This window comes from Cryptomeria japonica, chromosome 5 (genome assembly GCF_030272615.1).
Source record: "Cryptomeria japonica chromosome 5, Sugi_1.0, whole genome shotgun sequence".
Lineage (NCBI taxonomy): Eukaryota > Viridiplantae > Streptophyta > Pinopsida > Cupressales > Cupressaceae > Cryptomeria > Cryptomeria japonica.
This window is the reverse complement of record NC_081409.1, coordinates 848,987,001-848,994,796: the sequence shown is the minus strand read 5'-3', so window position 1 is coordinate 848,994,796 and position 7,796 is coordinate 848,987,001. Positions and strand designations below refer to the sequence as shown.

Sequence of the window (7,796 nt, the reverse complement as noted above, 5' to 3'; positions counted from 1 at the left end):
AATCAATCGATTCTTTATAGTACTTGTTCATATACTAGACAACAGTATCTTTAATTTGTATTTTCTTATCTTCACTGAAATTGTTAAAATGTGTCTTTACATCAGTCAAGATACCATACTTTCTAATTTTCTCCAAATCCTTTCAAGTAAAGTGATTTTACTTATCGATGGTTTCACAAATTTCACAGTAGGAGATCCAACCACTTTGGATTTCTTCCTATTGGCTCCTAATTCTTTCTTCTCACCTTCGGAATTTGTATCTTCTTCCTCAAAAGTTTCAAGTATCCTTTGTGCTTGCTATTTCTTCCTTTTTGTGTATACTTCTATCACCTTGGGTGTTGCAAGCATAGCTTCCTTAGTTTTTCTTCTAATCTGGATCTTAGGAGTAGGAGGTGGATTATCCTTCACCACTATACTCCTTGTTTGTCTACCGATACTAGTACTAGTTGGGGCACTAGAGGATTCAACCTTTCTTGCTTCAATTTTTTCTCTAGCCTCTACAATCACCTCTTTTGTAAATCCTTGTTCAACAACAAATTGTTCCACTTCTTTCCTGACTTTCTTTGCAATGACCATTCTGGTAAGCTCATAGTGCACCTCAATATATTTCTCCTTATATGTTCCAAACCTTGTTGCATTTGGATCTACTGGTGTAGATAGAAGATGATCAAAATAAGAAATTAAAAGATCAACTTCTACCTCATAACCCATGGGCATCACCCATGATGTGCTAGGTTCTACTGCCTCCATCTGACATGTGTCAATATCAACCAAGAAATAGATAGAATCTTCATACCTTTCAACAACCTGTTCTGATATCCTTTCCCTTTCATGCATCCTCTTCTAAAAATATTTAAAATATCCCCAAATTACCTTTGTAAACTCATTACCGATCATCTTGATGTTGTTGTTGACTTGTAACATTGTTGGTGTACCTTCAAACCATTGTATATCACTGATATCGGAAAATGAGTTCTAGAAATATAAAAATAAATATATGATCAACTATCTATATTTAAATTTATGCCTTTTATCCTTCTTTATAGATTCCAGATTCAATATCAATTGGGTTCTCAGGGCTCCAACAAGATCATAGTCTGCATTTTATTTTATCATCTGGTAGGCAGTGTGAATTGCAGCTCTGAGAATACTATTTGTTCTTCTTGAATGATAAACCCTATATCTGATGACCATAGATGCAAATTTCACCTCAGGGTTTTCAATCTCATTTATAGTCCTTTCTCGACCATCCCATTTAGAATTTCTTAATCGGGTTACTTCATCCTTTGGGATTGATCTTAGCATAGGAACTTCATCGATTGCCCACAATCCGGTGACAACTATTGGTGTTGGAAATAATCCACACCCGGACTGATGATGGATTGGTCCAAGAAGGGCCAGTAGCTCAGTGGTAGAGCACTCCAATAGTGTATGGAAGGTCCTAGGTTCGAGTCCTAGTTGGTCCATGTCTCAACATGGTATCAGAGCCAGGTCCAGGCTAGAAGCTCCAAGCACATGAGAGGTGTGGCTTAAGGGGGGTGTTGGTGTTGGAAATAAGCCACACCCAGACCGACAATGGACTATTCCAAGAAGGGCCAGTAGCTCAGTGGTAGAGCACTCCAACAGCATATGGAAGGTCCTAGGTTCGAGTCCTAGCTGGTCCATGTTTCAACAACAACATGAATAACTTCCTTTGTAATCTTATGTGGTCGATCAAGCCACATGAACTGATCATGTATTCTTCTTAAGACATATCTGATATGGCCTTCTTCAAATTCATCAAGAAAGTACAACGCATGGTGAAAACCTTTATCGGTAACCCTTCAGAATTGATCTTTTATAACTCCTTTCTTATCACACAAAGACCGATATTGATTGATGATAGAAAAGGTTCCCAAATCTTCTAGTTTGCAATGAATATTGGATCTAACATCCTCAACATGCAACACACCATATGGTACACTGGATAGGGCTCCAACTAGATCGGTTTTCATCGACTTATGTGGATGCCTCTTGAATTTTGGTTGAGGCCTTTCAATAACATCTACAAAGTGTGGTGTATCCATTGTAAATTATCAAACACATAATTAGATTCTCAGATAAATACCTTTTCAACTTCTTTGCTGCTAGGGTTTCCACACTTTCTTGTTTGAATGCACTTCAATGATTCACTTCTCCATAAATCTCTTCAATTCACAATAAATCTTGCCAATGCAATAATCAAAAGATCTTCTCTACTTTAGTCACTCTCTAAATGCTCTTGAGAATGAAAAGGTAACAAATGAAATTTGTAAAACACTTTTTGTTTACCTTTTACAAACTACATTAAATGCTATACCCTGTTGAACAAGCCCTAAACACCGTTCAACCCTAAAACATGCTACCGGTTCTCATAACATATCCAACATACCAGTTTCAACTAAAAATCATTATTCATCATCAAAATACATCTGAATATGCAGATTAAACCTACTACTCACCATATAGGGGTTTGGAAATGGATTTGACAATAAGCTCCCCCTAAGCTTTATACACAACTTAGTTTACTGGTGAGGGGTTCTCCACACTAGGTGCAGAATTAGAATCTTTCAATGGTTTCTCCTCACTTTTATTTCTCTAGATCTCATTCATCTCTTGTTTGGTTTCCTCCACATCAACTTTCTTCTTACCTTTCTAGTTCACAGACTGATTAACTGATTGGTTCATTCTTGCTTTGCAAAACTTTGCAAGGTGTGCCGATTTGTGATAATTAAAACAAGCCATTCTAGATGCTCTCCAAGGTCCAGCATTGCCTTTACCATTTCTTCTCTGATAGTTCATAGAAATATGTCCAAAGTTGTGACAAATTGAACAAGTCACATTCTATCTATACTCCATCTCATAAGTACTAGATCAGTTCACATAAGGTGTCTGCCAAGTAGGGTTTCTCCGGTTATTGAAAGATCTCTACCATTCACCATTAGGTCACTAATTCATGTAAGGTCTTTGAATGTTGTCTTCAAACCTACACTCAACAACTCTATACTCATACTTGGCGCAAGTGTAACAATAGCCATCAAAAGTTCTAGGCTTATATCCTTCATAAGTATTAGACCTATAACCATCAAAAGAACTAGATCTACTTCTAAAAATATTAGCAGTATGACCTGGCTTATGAAAATTAAAGCATATTGGTTTGTAGGGTTTCTTACCAATGTTTTTCTTTGTATTAGGTGATAATTTGCCTCCATGCATGATGTCCCTAGTACCAGAAGGCTCTCCTTTCTTAAAGGTAGTGTATCGCAAGCCATGTCTATCTCCATTCTACCTTTGTGACTATATCTTCTCATCAAGCATAGTAGAGCTCTTGTTGTATTTAGCTAGGATCTCATTAGCATCAACAAAGTCCTTAGTAAGATCTTCATTCTTCTTCATAAGACTTTCTCTAAGAGACATAGCCATATCTAGATCAGCCTTTACTTCTTTTTTCTCTTCTTTTTCCTCTTGAAGATATGCAATTAGGGTACCAATCTCCTGATTCAGTTTAGAGATCTCATGAGCTTTCTCTCTAATCTTGTCCTCAACAGCCCTCCTGGCTTCCAAGAATTGACTCATCCTGATGGTAAGGGCTTCTAGCTCTTTGTTTAGATTTGACTTATCATCATTTAGTTTTTCCAACTCATTAGCCAATGCATTAATGTTTGCTTCCTCAGATGAACTATTTTCACTAATTTCATATAACTAGTTAACCAACTCTCTCCCCTTATCCAATGAAGCTTTATATTTTACCCTTAATTCACCTAGGGCTTCTTCTAATTCTACATGATAGTTAGAAAGATTTCTATAACTCATATCCCCCATGTTAGCCATGAGGATCCTTCCCAAGTAGTTAAACCTTAAAGGAATTAGGCTCTGATACCAATTTATAAACTTCTAAGGCACTGAGAGGAGGGGGGGGGTTATCAGTGTAAGAAAAACCAATATAAATTTGAGCACCACTTTAATCAACTTGAAACTTATCAAGCATGCAAGGAAAATAACCACATAAACAAACACCAAATAAGACATGCACACCATAACACAATGTTTTTCACATGGAAACCCAAATGGGAAAAACCACGATGGGAATTAGTACCCACAAGATCAACTATCTGCAGAATAGGGATCTGACTGGTTAATGTCTTACAACTACTCTGTTAGGAGCACACCCAGTTAGGAGTGTCTTAGCCCAATTAAGAGCTATTACAATAAATCCTATTAGGACCCAACCCTGTTAGGAGCTACCCAACTATGGGATTTCAAACACAAGCTAATGTTTCACCTGGTTAGAGGATTTAAACCTTCAAGCCTGTGAGGATCCTACCGCACCCTGTTAAGAGTGACCTTGTTAGAGGATTTTATCTTGCTACAACTGTCAGGGAACAACAAGTGACTAATCTGCATGTAGAATCTTTGTACCTAATTAGATTTTCTTTAGTTATGCTTCTAACACCGACTAAACATCAATACAGAGCTTCACCTTTCACTCCATAATAAAATTCGCACATCGGATCTCATATCTAATACATCATCACACAATATACTCCTTTTTATAAACAACTCTACTAAGTCAGCTATGGACCCTTGGAACAATTTCCTAGGTTCAGTGAATCTAGTCAATCTTTCTCATCATGCTTTCCTTATGTCGAAAAAACATAACACAACACAAAAAAATAACAAAAAGACTATCGGTTTACCGATTTAAGTAATTTTGTTCTACCCATTTTGTGTTCTTATTGACTGACTTCTCAGAACATCATAACTCGCTCATTCCATCAAATCTACTGATGCGGTTCCAATCATATACTCTTACCAATTTCATGAAAATTCATTCCAAACCGCAACACTTAATTCTTCACTGATCTTCCATACCAATCACTTGAACATAGCTCTGACACTATTTTCTGGTTCATTGTTTAACTGCTTGCATTATCGGATAAGCTTTACCGGTTGGACTAAATGACTTAGATGACTAACAAAACATGGTTTCCATCAATGTCAACACAATACAAGTCATCAATCAACCTATTACAACTCAAAACATCATCATCAAGCCAACATTAATGTCCCTACTTGAAGCCAAAAGGGGACAAAAATCCAAATTGAGCAATATGAAAAGTGTCTACATCTTTCATTTCTTATTGCATCAAATCAAATAACAATGTTTAAAACAAGTAAAAATACAAAGTCTTTTAGCTTTTTACATCCAGAGGGTGTCAATGTGCACAGTGTCCTTGTATGCTTATTTCTAAATTAGTTTTTGAAAGATACCATCCAACAAAAATAAAAAAATAAACGTCCAAAATATCAAACTTCCAAAAAATCATAGCCAAACAAATAAAAAATAACAAACTCAAGTAAAAGATTACATATCTTAATGAATTTTGGTGACTAAGGTCAATATTAAAGTAACTTGTCATATGAATGCTCAAATTCATCTAAGTTCAAGTTGGATGTCCTATCTTTTTCTTTATCATTTGGTCATTTTCTCTTTTTGATTCATCTCACAAGTCTATTCTAGTTTGAAAATCTATATTTTATCTTTGGTAGATATATTGGCTTTTGAGGTTTTGTCCAATCTTTATTTGTTGTATTTCATTTTTATCTTCAATATCTTTGTCATTTTGAATATATAGGTTAAATCTGATTACTTTTCATAGTTGCCCAACCATGGCTTATGATATCAGAGAAAAATATTATGTAATCTCGTTCTTGCGAGAATATAATTTCCTTCTTCTCACAAACCTTTAGCTGCCAAGTTTGGTGATGTAGGATTTTATAATATTTAATTTATATATATAATATAATAGATAGTAGCTTACCAAAAAATCAAACTTTGATTAATTTTAGCTTTGAAGAAACAAGTATCTTTTTACCAAAATAAAGTATCCACAATTATTCATGATATCACACCTTTATATGAAAACAACAAGATCACAACATAAGAAAAACATGAAAAAAAATCAAGTGCCTTCACATTCATCTTCTTTGGAACACTCTCAAAACATACCAACTTCACAAGGTGAACATAAAATTTCACACATTCCTATTTATGAATAAGGTGAGAAAGATTAATTGGCAATTGAAAAAATAAAAGAGCTTCAATAAGATCCTAAGAAAGTTAGAGTATTGGAAAAAGTTCTTAATTTCAAACCTAATTACTATTTTGGATTTCCAACTCAAAGGGGTGCCAATTTACCTTATGAATTTGATACATCCACTAAAATAGACACACATACACCAAATCCATCCATTCCCATGACACCTTACATTCATCCATTCATATGCATCTCTATTCCATAAATCTCTCCACAAGTGAGTGAAGTAACATCCTACCTTTCATTCGCATACATATCACAACAAACTAGATCCTATATCATTTCCACTTACCAAAAAAGTCAACCAATGTCCTCTCAAGCCTTAAATTATCAACAATCAACCCATGATACCATTCGTATTATTACCACTATATTCACCTATTCAACCTATTGGCTCCACTTACATTCCACCTAGTCAACTTTTTGGCTCTACTTACATCCCACAAAGTCAATCACCCATTTCCAATTACAACCTCAAACAATACCCACTTATACACTTAGTTGAGTTAAAACAACAAATACTAGGATTGCAACAAAAAATAGCTAATATGGAGATGGGAAATAGTAAGAAAAGTTATGTTGGTATTTTGGTATAGTTTTGTCATTGATGTCAACACCTACTAAAACACTAGCACTTTGGAGATCCAGCAGCATTCACCGACAAGCAAGTAACTATTGCACAATTACTTGTACATGGTTCACCGACAGGATATAATGATCACCAACACTTGGAATGATATGGAAGATACTTGGTAATGTCAAAGACATTGTGTGGACACTTTATTTTGAAGAATTAATCATTGGTATATTCATATTTGCATATTTGCTTTTACCGACAAATAGGTCCATGATTACCTAGGGTTACACCGGCAGGTTTATCTTTTCCAGATTAGCATGGCATGCTATGGAGATAATTAATTATTATTGTAAATGCTTTAAGTCAACATGTTTAATTGGTTATTGCATCAAATATTATATTGTTTTTAAAATGTTTTTATTGTAATATCTTGTAGAGCTGACCTACTAAAATTGGGCTTAGGTTATGGTATAAATGAAAGATCTTATTTGATGATCGAATGTGGAATGAAAAAAAGAATTGTGAGAAGGTATATGTGAGATTGAGCAGAGCTATACACAAAGACATCATTTGAAGGTGAAGCTAGGTTTTTGTGAAAGCATATCAGTATTACACCGGTACTGAATCCAGCACATGAAGATGCTATTTTGTGCAGTACATTCTTATTGGATTTAACCATCCAACTTTAGTCAATGTGACTCCCTTTTTGTGATTGAGTAGTGAAATCTAGGTTGTTGGCCTTTCTGCATGTGCAGACCCCATTTATGTACACTTACTATCTGTATTAGTATTATCTGATTGTGGGTAAGGTTTCCCACCATGGTTTTTCCCCTTATAGGGTTTCCACATACAAATATTGGTGTTATGTGTTGTGGATGACTTTATGTTTATGTTTCATGCATTAATCTTTACCGGTATAGCAATTAACTGTTAACACTGTCTACCGGCATACTTAACTGGTTTACTGGTATTAAGCATTAAGTTGGTTAAGTTGTTTTTGGTTTGAATTTATTTGACAACTGATTCCCCCCCCCCCCCTCTTAGTTGTCTCTGAGACCTAACAATTGGTATCAGAGCCTGGTCCTCTATTTTCAGAAACCTAA

General features: G+C 35.2%; 1 non-coding gene across 1 annotated transcript; it reads left to right on the top strand.

Moving 5' to 3' along the window:
- Positions 1 to 1,394: 1,394 nt before the first annotated feature.
- TRNAT-AGU (transfer RNA threonine (anticodon AGU)) lies at positions 1,395 to 1,466 on the top strand. Its single transcript has one exon. It is a non-coding gene; the product is annotated as a tRNA-Thr (tRNA).
- The last annotated feature ends 6,330 nt before the right edge of the window (positions 1,467 to 7,796 follow it).